The sequence below is a fragment of the Ascaphus truei genome, chromosome 4 (assembly GCF_040206685.1).
Source record: "Ascaphus truei isolate aAscTru1 chromosome 4, aAscTru1.hap1, whole genome shotgun sequence".
NCBI lineage: Eukaryota > Metazoa > Chordata > Amphibia > Anura > Ascaphidae > Ascaphus > Ascaphus truei.
The window spans coordinates 316,494,200-316,509,033 of NC_134486.1; the positions used below are offsets into that span (position 1 = coordinate 316,494,200).

At 41.2% G+C, this 14,834-nt stretch overlaps 1 protein-coding gene across 1 annotated transcript in view; it reads left to right on the forward strand.

Moving 5' to 3' along the window:
• Window positions 1-14,834, forward strand: part of ME1 (malic enzyme 1) — a 352,953-nt gene that overhangs the window by 216,378 nt on the left and 121,741 nt on the right. The gene's annotated exons all lie outside the window — the stretch shown is intronic.

Here is a 14,834-nt window from a genome sequence, read left to right on the forward strand (position 1 = left end):
AGGGTAGATAATATTAATAATACTTGTTTCTTATATTGTGTTAACAATGTGTACATAGCACTGTATATAGAGTCATTGCCCAGTAGAGCTTATATTCTTATTTTGGTGCCTGTGGTGACTTGCACAAGTACACGAGAGCTGACAATGCTGTTGGAACTAGGTCCACCTTCTTCAAAGGCAGGGACATTACACTGAACTACTTCTCCTTTATTAATCTGGTAACAGTGCAATAGCCCATATCGGAGGTTAGTTTATACCAGTGTTAGAGTCTGTCTTCTAATGATGAACATACTTTGAAAATTGTCCAATGATACACCATTTAAGATGCATATGAATAGTACTGTGGATTATACTGGACACATGATACATAAAGCTGGGCCCCTGCAGACGCACTTACCAGAACTCCCTCCTACTGTCTCTGTACGTTCTCCCTACCTACCAATTAGACTGTAAGCTCCTCGGAGCAGGGACTCCTCTTCCTTAATGTTACTTTTATGTCTGAAGCACTTATTCCCATGATCTGTTATTTATATTATCTGTTATTTATTTGATTACCACATGTATTACTACTGTGAAGCGCTATGTACATTAATGGCGCTATATAAATAAAGACATACAATACAATACAATTACAACCTAAGCACCACAATTTACAGATACACACATTGAAGATCATGGCACCAAGATGACCATCTACAAGACGATTCTTGTGTGTTATCTATTTATAGTCCGATTAGGAAGAGACAGGATTATTGTACTGTATATTATGCACGATTTCATTTTCTGTGTCTGGGCGGTCATTTAGTTCAATCCTTTGGCCAAAACATGTTAAGCTGCAACCATGTCAAGGAAGTGGAGGAAATACAAAGGACCTTTTAGCAGATTCACCAACGTTATACTGTGTCCTCTGTATTTCCTCCACTGCATAGAGAAAAGAAGAAATAAAAAAAAAGATACAGCCAATAGCATAGGATGTGGGACATATATGCAGCGCCTAAGGGGTTAACATGTAGAACCACTGTATGTGCAATGTGTGAGTAAGGCTAAGGTCCCGTTGCACGCGTCCGCACGGCTGGCTTGCTTGCCGGCGGCGCGTGCAACTCGCTGTACCGCGATCTGCGGTCTACAGGATACTTTTCTCGGAGCGGGGGGCGTGGCCAAACGGGTCGGGGGGGGCGCGGCCATGACGTGAGGGGGCGCGGCCATGACGTGAGGGGCCGGAGCGGGAGGTGGGCGGGAGTGGGAGGATTGACAGGGAGGGGGGGGCGTGGCTTGAGCGGAGGAACCCGCTACTCTTCCCCCCCCTCCCTCCACGGGCTGCCACGGGCTGCCACGGGCTGCAGGTAAGTAAAAAAAACACACACACGCAGGCACTCATACATACATACATACATACACACACACACACACACAGACAGACAGAGACAGGCACGCACGCACTCATACACACACACACACAGACAGAGACAGGCACGCACACAGACAGGCACACACAGACACACACACACACACATACACACACACAGGCAGGCACTCACGCACTCAGACACACACACAGACAGGCACGCACGCTGCTTTCACTCCACACTCCTCCCCGCTCCCCGAAGCCTCTCCTCCTCCCGCAGCCTCCCCTCCCCATTGGCTCACAGCCACACCACGTGACGCGTCAACGCTAGGAAACACCATTCTGTTGTGTCTCCTAGCGGCTGACGTGCCACAGCGTGTAGTCAGCTGTGCAGCCAGTGGGGACCGGGACCGGCTTGCGAGGATTCCCCTGCTGGTGGGGAACTCGCTACATTGCCGCCCGCGCCAACGAGCGCAGCGGGTCCCAGGCCTTACAGTACACATACAGCTTCTACATTTTAACACCTTGGGCGTTGCATACACATCACACATCCCATGCTATTGGCTGTATCATTGTTTTGTTTCCTCGTCTCTCTGTGCAGTGGATGAAATACATAAGACACAGTATAACATGGGTAGTGTAGGAACCTGCTGAAAGGGATTACCGTGATGTGGTTGCAGCTTTACCTGTTTTAGCCAAAAGATTGAACTAATGACCCATACTTACAGTATGAGAAGAAAAAACAGACAAACTAAATAATGTCATATTGGATGCGCATTGGGGCCTCTATGTTTATTTGAGGTCACTTTCCCAGTAGCACTCCAGTTGACACAAATTAATATATAAATACATACCGTATAATACAGTACTGTCTTGTATTTTGAGCTTGCTAAGATTGTATTTCTAATTGATATTTTAATACATTCAAATAACATAACATGATGGAGCAGAATTTGCCACAGATCTCCTTAAAAGGTGTGGGAAGCTTTGAAGGTGAATTAGATATTCTTCCTATACCTCTCACTCTTTGCTTGGCTTGCGTGGCAGAATAATGCATTTTTCGTTTTTAAGAAATTAAATAGGAAAATAACTAAACAGCACCACTACACTCCATACAATAAGACAAAGAAGCAAACGGAGACAAACTAAGGGAGAAAGATTTGTTCTTAAACCAATGAAAACAAACTATGGAGAGTGTAGGAAAACAAGGCTGCAGAACAGTGGCTGATGGTAGGTTGAAAGGAAAAAAGGATAAGGTGACATGGAAGAAAACGAAAAACTGAAAGAGAAGCTAACTTAAAATGACAAGTATATATTACATACATGATTGTATAATCATAGTCATTTATCTTCTGAAAATCCCATGTCATAGTTTATTAGTCTTCTTAAAATCCTACATACTGTACATCTTATAGCTCCCAAAATAGCCATAATAATTCTTCAGCAAATTCATGAACCTTCAGTGTCTTTTAAAACTGTAGACATGTCTCTCGTGTCTCTCTCTGTGTTGTATTGAGCAAAATTATATTTTCAGAAAGTATGAAGACATGATAAATATGGCCAATTAACGTAAAAGACTTAGATGAAACTAAAGCCTTGTGAAGGTGGTATAGCGTCACACTACTTATTGAATTCATGCTGTGCAGTTTACCAATCTTCCATTGTTAACTTCATTTTTTATATCATTCTAGTTCACTAAGGGCAGATCCACCGAGCTCTGGCCCTTAATGAGGGCTCATAATGTCACCTAAAACAGTATTTGACGTTATTTTCCCTGAGGCTTACACATCTCCACAAAATTATGTGCAAAAACAACGTCTGTTGTTTATCTCATTGGCATAGGCTTAACCTTTACATTATTGTGGCGCAAAGTTGCGTTAGCTTACAATAACATGATGGCATAGTATGTCTTCGCGTTATTCCCATCCAGACCCTGAAATAGGTGTTTTAGGAAAGGGAAATAACTCCAGAAATAACGCTCTGCAAGTTCAATCATACCTAACCCAATCAGGCCCCGTAAAAGACCTATTTCAGCTTCCGGATGTGAGAAATGCCAAGTGTGGGTATAACCTAACTATCACAAGGTTAAGTCTATGCGTTAACTTTAATGGACTTTAGGGGATATGCGCTGTTTGGGGGAAACACTTCTTTTGCATCTCATTATCACTACTGTAAATGCCATTAACAAAATGATCCTTTCCGGAAGAAAACACAACTTAACATAACAGTATTAGCCTTTGAAGACACGCGGTAAGGCGTAGCATGACATTAATGTACAGTATGTCACTTAATGGAGCTCTTTGGTTTTGATCCCAAGTATGAATCATGCTTTCCATTGTCAACTAAACATATAACTTTTCTTCCTCGGTAGCAGAGAAGGTATTAAAGAAATAAGAAAAAACAGCTTAAGTGGTTTTTGCTGAAAGATAATACCCATATTATAACTAATCAGCTGTCTAACATGTTATTATAAAATAGCTTTAAAAAAAGACTACCAAATATAAAGTGTTTCTTCATTGACAGAAGGCCCCTTTGTTTCACTTCATATCTCTAAATGGGAAAGAATGTGCTGGCATCATGTTATTTTAGGTTTCTAATATCTTTTCTATAAGCTATAGTTGTACTTCTAGTTACATAGGAGGAGGCACATTCTTTCACTCAAAATATGAGAACAAACTATTTGTCAAACCTTTAAACCATACTGAGAAGTCTGGGAATGGACTCCAGCTCTATTTACAGCAAATGGAAAATGTTGCCAGGATAAGGCTTCATGTTGATGTGGCAAGAAACGTGCAGTATTTCAAGGAAACCGTTTTCTTTTTAACCCTTCCACAGTACTTTGTGAAATATGCTATACTGTATATATATATATATATATATATATATATATATATATATATATATATATATATATATATATATATATATACATATATATATATATATACTGTATATATGTGTATATATATATTTATATATCCTTCTAATTTTTGTTAAACCTTTTTGTACCACCACCTTGGTTTTTTAAGTTTAAAGAAGCAGATGCTGCTGTTTTATTATTATTATTATTATTATTCCAATTAGATTTTTTGTTTTGCACACCTCAGGACATCACTAACCCTCTGACATCTCCAGAATTGGGGAGCCAAACCCCGTGTTAGTGTGTATTGCGGCTTTAAAAAGAATAGTTGTTTGGATATGTCATGCAAATACAGAAACTGATGCACATTGCTACTTTTTTGTTTTTTTTTATAACTCAAATTTTATTGAAGTTTTTTGTCATGTAACAGTACATCCAGTACATATTCATATGAGTCACAACCGTTATACAAATAATAATCAGACTTGTATGGAAAAGAAAGTTTAAACCTAAATCAGGAGGGGTGGGAAGGGGCGTGCATTCGTCTGCCTCTCCAGGTTCTGATCCAAGCTTCTCCACTTCCAGAATTCTAGGGTAAGTCTTCCACGTGACCCGTCTCTCTGTTCTCTATCTAAAGTGCTACTAGAGGTCTCTTTAGACTAATGCCTGTCTTTTTTAAGTCAGCGGATAACGTGTTTCCAAGACTGTCACAGCAGGATTGTAGTACCTTCCACCCCTGGGATGTCTGTTTGTGCTAGCCACATAATCCAGGCTTTTAGAAATTTAGCGCCAGTATCATTAACCAAATTTGTAATTTTTTCCATCTGGCATACAAACCAAATTCTAGTTCTGATTGCAGGAATAGTTGCTACGTCTATTTACCTGATAGAAATAAAGAATGTGTTAGCAGAACAGGATCACAACGTACATCTAATCTTCCTAGTTTCATAAGCACTTGGAGTAGTGTTTGCGTGGATCTAAATGTGTCAGTGTTTTCTGGTGAATACAATGGGGCTTATTTAATAAACTGCGATTAGTGCCTATTGAATAGCACTGCTTAATAAATATGGAACCTAATCTTTGCTCTTAAGTGATTTGCCCCCAATGTAAGAAGCATGATTATCAAGCTTCATGCAGATGTCGCTGGCACAAACTGACACATATGAAAAATGTTGCTTTGTGTTTTTTGAGCAAATTATACCAATTTTGATCCATATTGTATATTGTGAGATTACTTTTCTAGCGATATTGTTTGAAAAATCAATTCTAACACATTAATGAATAAGTAACAGAGGACTAGATTCACTTAAAGCTGATGTGTTAAAATTTAGAATTCTAAAAAAATGTGATTGCAGCAATATATTTATAAATTAACGCCGTATCCACTAAGCTGAGTTAAATCAGGTAACGTGGTATTAACCTAACGCACATTAACACTACGGGGGTTTCAACATAAGACAATATGATAATCTTAAGCAATATTTTCTCCCATAAAGAGCGTAGCATTTAGTAACAGATATTAGAGATAATGATATGTAAATAACACGTTATTATAACATGGTATATCCACAAAAGTCCATTAACACTGGGGATTAGCATTATGTTATTTAAGTTATACCTAAACTTGGTATCACTCCTACCCAGACACTGAAATAGCCACAGTTAGGCATTGTTGCTCATAATAGAAATCTAATTTCCATAATAAAACTGAACAAACTAACCCAAGTAGAGGTCAAGATGATAATAGATGTAGTCCACTTAAAACAAATATATATATTTATTTAAATAAGGGCACTTACCTCCCAACCAGCAATTATTTCAAACTAATTTTATGTATTCTAAGGCCGAATTTTTTTTACCTTTGAAAACGAATTTTACTGTACAGGTGCGCCGACGAGTATTCTAAAACTTGCCTTGGAAAATCTGGGACTATCACCAACAAGACCTGGGTACATGCTGCAACATTTCAGTGACATTTCTGCAGACAGACTAATGGCCCATCGGATTAACACAGCGGGGGTCCCTGCCAGTCCCATTCAAACTGAATCTTTCAGGCCCGATCAGGGTAATAGAAGACAGCGTAATGAAGTACTTGCCGGATCTTGGAGTATAGAGTAGCGGATCGTTGGGGTACGTAGCCAGAGTCAGGATTGGAGAGCGTAGAGTAGTCGTAGAGCCAAGGCCAGGGTCAGTGCAGGAGAGAGTAGAGTAGTCATGTCCAAAGCCAAGGTCAGCGCAGGAGAGTATCACTAGGTAAGTTCCAGGCAGGGTCAGGCAGCAAGGTTCAGGCAGACATGCACAAGGCAGTGAGTTCAGCGTCACACAAACTGGCGTTATGCTCGGCAATGACTGGGAGTTTTGAGAGCATATTTAAGGGCCCTCCCACCAATGAGAGGCAACCAGGAAGTAGGACTGTGGTTCAGGATAGGCTGCTGGATCATGCAGGTGTGTCCTATTACACAACCAATTGCGACCGCATTAGAGTGGGGGTGCGCCGCGCATAACCTGCGCAACACGTAGGCGACCTGGTCGCACGCCATTATTGCGCGCCACAACACCCGTGCCAGTACGGGGGTGGAGACCAGAGGCGGGACCCGCGGGAACAGAGGCGGAACGAGGAGCACAACCGCGCCGCGTAGTACTGACATCAGGATGGGGGCAGGACAAAAGGGGCGGGGACTGCAGACCGACGGGGAGAGCGCACACCGCGCACTTGCTGCACGTCAAGACCGGAGGAACGAGAACGCGCCCTGCACCCAGAGCCAGAAGGGACCCACTGGGCCCGCGCAGGATCCGCACGCCGCGTGTAAGTACCACTGCCAGGTTGCCACTCTTGAGTGCCATGGGGATCAGATGGGTGAGTGAAGTTTAAAGGGGCAGAGGAACCAGAACGGCGAATCCTCACAGCATCTGCCTTGAGGAGAAAAAGTGAACCAGACTGCCGTCTACTAGCACAAAAAGAGTTTATTGGCACATGAAAACAGCAAAGGGTAGATGGCAGTCCAGTTCACTTTGTCTCCCCAAGGCAGATGCACCACCATACAACTCTTCCTTCTCATTGGTCTGTACGCAGACCAGGGCGAGACAGAGAAACAGTTCCCTTTGCTGCCTTTTAAATCCCTTTCTAGACTCAGCTAGGCTCGTTAGTAGTCCTGCCTTCCTCCAGGCAGGGATTAACCGCTGCCTGGCTGACACCCAACAGCTCTAGCTGTTGTAAACAGGCGTGCCCCTGTTACAGGCCTATTCTCGTAGCTCCAATTTGTGTCAATCCATGTGAGCCCTTTCTGAAAGGATTTGCATGTTGTGTATTCTGTAAACCTTTCTCGCATGTCCAAACTATGTGGAAAAGGCTTTTTTTATACGTGGTTTCAATCCGGCTGCGCATATCCTTGCGGAATGACCAAACACCACATTTTCTGCAAACTAACTGAATTCTGGTATCTCCGAAAAGTGCAAAAGCCTAAACCACTTCGAACAACTCGCCTGAAATAAGGCTTTTGCATGGTGGTGGAGGAGGCACAGCAGAGACATTTCTCCCTAATTTATTTGGAGGGAGGACATATATACCACTGGAGATACAGTACTACTAAATTGGATGTCCAACCTCCCGCTTAAACCTTGGAGGGAGCCAGCACCACCTTCAGGTCATTCTGCTTCAGAATCAAGTACAATCCGGGCTAATTGCATGTTAAACCATGTGGTTTGTCACTTTTTTATAGACGCAGTTTGCAAGATGCGATTTGCAATAAAGAATAAGGTTTCTGTCTGACATTTCATTCCATGACTTCTGAACAAACCGCATGGTTTGGCAATGACAACTTCGGGACTACGAAAATAGGCCCCATATAATTTTATATCCCATTCCCAAATACTTAATTCGCTCCTTTTTTAAATGTCCAGTTTTGGTCTTCCTTATTATGAAAATGTATTATAAATATGCACTATAAATATTTCTTAATATAAAAATCTATTTTTTTCATATATGTACAGTTTTATTAGTTTTTTTTTTCAAGTGTTTTACTTGAAACACTTCCACAGTATACTTTTTAAGTCTTAACAAATACTTTTATTTTACCATCGTTACCATTTTGTCTTCTAAAAGTTTTTTTAATATGTTATATTTATATACTGCACATATGTACTTAAATATGTATAGATTTATTTCCCCTTATCAAGATATAACTGTATATATGTTATTTCTCTTCCCATGTATACAGCTGCTACTATATATTTTTATATAAACTCTTACACCAAATTATCCTATATATACACACCACCAAGGCTATCTCTCTACAGTATACTCCCATATTTGGAGAGGAGGGATTGAAGAAAAGGGGAGTAATTAAGTGATAGCGGCGGGGTGCAGAGAGTGAGAGGAGAGAGGGGGGGGAGAGTGAATGAAGAAGACGGGGGGGGGGGGAAGAGAGAGCCAGATGGAGGACGATAACTAAATTGTGAGAGGATGGGGCTCACGAGGCGGTGTGAAAGGGGAGAGGATAGAGGAAGGGCTCGCGAGGAGGTGTGAGAGGGGGGAGGATAGAGGAAGGGGAGGAGGCGTAAAAGGGGGGGAGCTTGCAAGGCTTCGAAAAGGGGGGGAGGCAATCAAAACTCTAGTCCTGGGCCTCGGGAAATCTGTCTGAGATCCTGCCTGGGGATCCCTGTTGCTCTCATGTTACACACGGTCTGTAATGTAAGTCCTTCCCTGCTGTGCAGACGGCAGGACGAGACGTGCAGCGAGAGTGGAAAAGTGAAAAAGAAGGGGAGCACTCTAGCGAGGAGGGGGGATGCCAAAAGGAATTCCGCACAGGGCTCCGAAATGTCTAAGGCCAGCCACGTCCCTTACCCTAAAACTCCCTACCCTAAGTCCTTACCCTAAAAGCCCCTGCCTAAGCTCTTACCTTAAAAGCCTCTGCCCTAAGCCATTACCCTAAAAGCCATTACCCTAAAAGCCCCTACCCTAGGCTCTTATCCTAGAAGTCCCTGCCAAAAGCGCCTTGCCCTAAAATAAGTGTTGCTGAGCAATGTGTGGATATGCTAAACCACTTTAGGAGTAAGAGTACATTAGTGAAAAAGTGAGGGTGCTTTAGTAAAAAAATTGTGGAGGACAAATACAGTGTACACGCAATACATAGGAACATCTTTAACATACTGACCAGTAATAACAAAATATGCACTACTTAATGCTTGTGGATATGCAGAGAATACAAGGGATATCTCAATATAGTCCATAATATTAATCAACACTGTATCATCATTATTGTGCAACCTAAAATAAAGCATATTTGAGTGAAAACTATTGTTTAATTGGTTTGATCCCATGGTAATCAATGTCCTAAGCCGACTCTCATTGAAGTTCGGGCTCCACAAGTGGAAACTTCCCACGGTAATAAAGCAGATTGCTTTGAAGAGAGACCGTTTGCCAGTTCTCAAAATGGAAGATTCTCACGGCAATCAGACCAATGTAGACAGTTATATCACTACAATTTGGAGTCAGGAATGAATTTATTTTTCCCCATATGAGACATCATTGGATGATGTTTCACTGGGGTTTGTTGTTTGCCTTCCTCTGGATTAATATACTGTAAGTACAAATATAGGATCAAATATCCGTTGTCAAAATTTAGCATAGGTTGAACTTGATGGACGTATATATATTTTCAACCTCATCTACTATATAACTATATAACTATGTAATTACCTTGCTCTGTCAGTGACATAAGCCCTTGTAAAGCGATCACAGAAGTTCACAGCACGGTCACCGCAGCAGTAATGCCATGTGGAATGAGTGCACTACATTGACAATACTGGTCAAAACATGCCCTGCCTGAATAACTGATTATTTTGTATGTGCATTATAATCACTTACTATTCATTCAATATAATTACGTACAGCTCAACCCCGTTATAGCGCGATCCACAATGCGAATCCGCTTATAACGCGGTCTGAGCATGGCTCCCGATTTGATTTTGCATTCTGGCCTTATACCTCCCTGTTCCATCACAGTAAGGGGTACTACCATCTATCCTGTCGTCACAGAACATTGCCTGAGAGTGACGTTTGACTCTTCCCTTTCCTTTTCTACTCACAGCATGGCCAAAATGCGTCCCTTCTTCTCCCGTAATATTGCCTAGATCCACCCTTTCCCCTTTCAATCTACTGCTAAAAGTCTAATGTATGCCCTTATCCTCTTCTGTCTGGATTATTTTAAAACACTGCTACTGCACCGACACACTTTATTCGAGCAAATATGTATGTATTACCTGTATGTATGTATAAGTATGTACCTGGCAGATACCTGGAATGCGCCGCTCCTCACCTCTGACAAGCCCCGTTGCATTTGCCTTCCCAGCCTGGGTTCATGCCTGGCTGATGGGCGGCTGATCTTTTAAATGATAATGATTAGGATTTAATAGGCTGCAATGCTTCGCGTGTCTACCAGATGGCATAAATTCATGAATTGTAATGCAGTATATATATATATATATATACTGTGCAGTATTGCAGCCAGCGGGAATAAAATGCTTCAATCCCTGCCTGAAAAATAACTCAATGCACTCGGGCAGAAAACAGTCACAAACCTCAATACACCCGGGTATACCCGAATTCGTGGGACTAGCCGAGCTCGAATAAAGTGTGTCGCCTGTGTAACAGGCCTCCCTGCCCCACAACTTTCTCCCCTGCAATCAATCTAAAATGTGGCTGCTAGAATAATTTCACTTTCTCCCAAAACAATATCTGCTCATCTCCTCCTTAAATCCCTCTCCTTATTTCCGATCAAATTTCGAGATCACCTACAAAATTTTCCTCCTTACCTTTAAGGCTCTCCACTCATCTGCTCGTTCATACATATCAACTTTGATCTCTTGCTATGCCCCTGCTCGTCTGCTGCGCTCTACCCATAACTGTGTTCTTTCCACCCCTTTCACCTATATAGCTCTCTTTCGCCTTAAACCCTTTCCCCTCACTGCACCTTATCTGTGGAACTCCCTGACACTCGAATACTGTATGTCAAGCACCCTCTCTCCTCACCTGCAAGACAAACCTGAAAACTCACCTCTTAAATGAAGTATCCCAATAGCCTGAACTCATGGCTATTGTCCCAACCATTGTGGCCAAGCACTGCCATCTACCGCACTTATTCCCGCACCTGCTGTTTCTGTCCGTTCCCCCACATAACACTTAGATTATAAACTCTCCGGGGCAGGGATTTCCTTTCCTATTGTCTGACTTTGCTGCACTTATTGTATTATAATTCCCTGTACAGTGTTGTCTTTGTAAAGCACTCAGTACACCGTGGGCATGATATAGGACTGAAGGAGTGGCTCATTCAGTAAAGACACTGACTCTGGCACTGAGTTTGAAGCAGGGGAACATGGTTCAATTCCCGGTATTGGCTCCTTGTGACCTTGGGCAAGTCACTTTATCTCCCTGTGCCTCAGGCACCAAAAACGTAGATTGTAAGCTCTACGGTGCAGGGACCTGTGCCTGCAAAATGTCTCTGTAAAGCGCTACATAAAACTAGCAGCGCTATACAAGAACAAACAATAGATATAGATACACAACTATACATACATGGTTGCCTCATTCCTGACTATTTCTCCTTCCCTTGGCTATCTGGTACATCACATGATGCTGCTGCTTCTCACAATCATGGCCTCTCGCATTTCTGTGCCCGTTCATAGGGTGCCGGAAAAGCCCCACATGAGTACACTTCCTCAATCAAAATAATCGTCAGCTAAATAAAAAATGTTCTATGTCGGTCACGATTGGTCAGCAATGTTTTTTCGGTTGACACCTAAATACGGAATCCCTAAGTGTAAGTGACTCTATTTGGAGGTATATATTGGTCCTCTACTAAGTGATACTCACTCACAAACACGCACATCGTCTCACTGTCACCATATTTCAGGCTCTGCATGTCTGTTGATATATAATAATATGGATCAAGCAAGATTTTTTAGTGTTATATTTGTATTTTATATTTTTTAATCTGCAAACAATTACCAATATTGGTAAATTCACACATCTCTAGTCTGGACCAGATCGGGGGACAGAGTATAACTTCCAGCAAGAAAGCTACGTAGCTACAGTATGATTACTGTGCCGTGACAATTATAATATAAAATAAGGTTTTCACTAAGTTTACTTCCAAGCCTTCATTGTAACCAGATATCCCTCTTACAAACACTGTATAATATAATTTTGTTTCTGTATTTCTGCCATACCCGATGAAGGACCCTGAGAGGTTGGAAAGCTTATAACATATCAACTACTTGTTAGTCCAATAAAAGGTATCATACCACCTACTCCCTCTCTCTCCTTTGTTACTACATGGATAAAGGAGCAACACAGCTACCCACCCTGCTTTGATTCCAAGTCTTCATCTCTCTGCTCCCTGCACCAGTCTGGAGAATACACAGACAGCATTAACAGTAACATGTAAATAAAAAATAAATCTGAATTCCCCTACACATGCCAGGTTACAGGGTTTGGAGATGGATGTCAGCTTATTTTCACTTTTACCTCTACCATGTAGTTATAAAATGCAAATTTGGCATTCGTTTAGCATTCAATTTTGTGACTGGGGTCAGCTCAGCTTTTCCTCTCCTGTGGCAGAATTACATTGGATGATGTTAACTAATAATACAGTGTAATATATACCATATGCATAAAAGCTGCGTGACATTTATTATAGAATGAGATCATACATGGAAATGGCATGTCAGCCTAGAACTAGAATGCAACAACATCACAGGAAATAAATAGAGTGTGAAATGTTACATTATATGGCTTAGATGCTGTAGGTATTAAATTATAACCATTACTAAAAGACACCTACAATACAGTACTTCACCTCCTGCCAACTCTTACTTTCCATTCTCAAATGCTTTCTGTCTTTTTCATCTCTTTAAATCCTGTCTGGCAGCCCCTCTTCTAATCTTTCATCCTTATAGGAAACAAAGAATTACAGATAATAGAAAATAAGAATAAAAATGGTAAGTCTAAACTCACAATTAGAGTGTGGCTTACGCTTTGCTCTTCTCCTTGACTTCATCCTCTCCACTGCTGTCAGCTCTTTAATGTCTCATAATGATTAATTTTTCCAATAAATATGTAAAAATACCTTAGTGACATTAAATGAGTTCTTCATTTTTCAAGTCATGATTTCTTATAATCAAAACCAAAATGGACATGGTTCCATTATTGTTGCACACGCATTACCATAGAAGTCTACAGTCATGAACTTCAAAGTGTATGTACAATATAACACATAAATGCCTTACCAAATAAAGTTCAGCCAGTGCAATGTTGTTTGGAGCTCATGTTTTATGTACCCATATGTGTAGCCAAGATTTTGAGTAATCCATGAGCTTCCTATAAGTGGTAGTTCATGAGAAATGCTGGAAGAAAACTACATTTGAGTCCCAAAATATCAGCCCAATAGATTTCTGCTTGTCCAGTAAAAGGTTTTGTAAGATGCATTGTAAGACCCCTTACCTTTTGTAAGCAGGCACTTCTTGGGAGGTTTTACTCCTGGACATTTTGCCTTAGTAGTATCCACCAAATCTCCGAAAGAGCCAATGCACCTTCAGCTTGCAGGGCCTAAGCCAACTTGGAATTCCCAGATGCTAGCGCATGCCAACCAGCTTCCCAGTTATATTCACTATAGAGATACTAACTTTCTATATCTCCCCGAACTTCTTTTTTACTATCCGGATTAAAATGCAGCTAAACCCCTTCCTATTTTCCATGGGTGACTGCAAACTGGCCAGACTGGGCTTTAGTACTGTACATTACTAATTATCGGTTTTGTCACTTTGATGGCATACTGTGGATTTGTCCAGATTATTCTTGACATACAGATGTAATAAGACTTGCTGTTGCCATCGCTGCGGACCAACAAGGAAAGTCGGCGGTGCTGGGACAGTGTCTGCCGTGATTGCAGTGTTGGGGTCCATGCTTCTGAACGGGACCCCCGTAGCTTAAATCTGTTCATTTAAAAAATGTATGAACCACATGTGTAAGCCTTGTATTATTCTAGTAATTTTATGTAACTTGTGACTTACATATTATATGCTTACTACACATACTGTAGTCAAATTAAGTATTATATCATGCATTTTACATATTCATTACATTCTAGGGTCCATACAGATGTGTAAATCTAAAATGCTGAAAATGGTAACAGGCACTAACTTAAATGTATGTCTGGTCGCGACAATTTACAGCTTATACCTGTTTATTGTGTTTCATGGCATGCCACAAAAACTGTGTATTAGAGTTCTTTTTTTTTTTTTTTTTAATCTGCCTTTCACAATGTGTGTAGTTTAAATGTTAACAAGAATTGTGTAAAATTGATTAATTGCAACTCTAAAAAAGCAGCATGTGCTTAGGGGCTCAGGATTGAAACCTTTTACATGCATTGTCAAGAAGCAGTATTGCTTTTTTTGCAGAGTGGGTAGCAGGTCCGACTCATAATAATGTCCTTGGGTTGGCATCAGCAGTAGTTACTGCAGCTCTAACTCACTGTAACCTCAGAAGCTACTGCTAGAGGTGTCCAATGAAGTGCTCATGAACCAAGTTGCCACCAAACCATTCCCATGTGATGGCATTGGTGGTAAAGATGT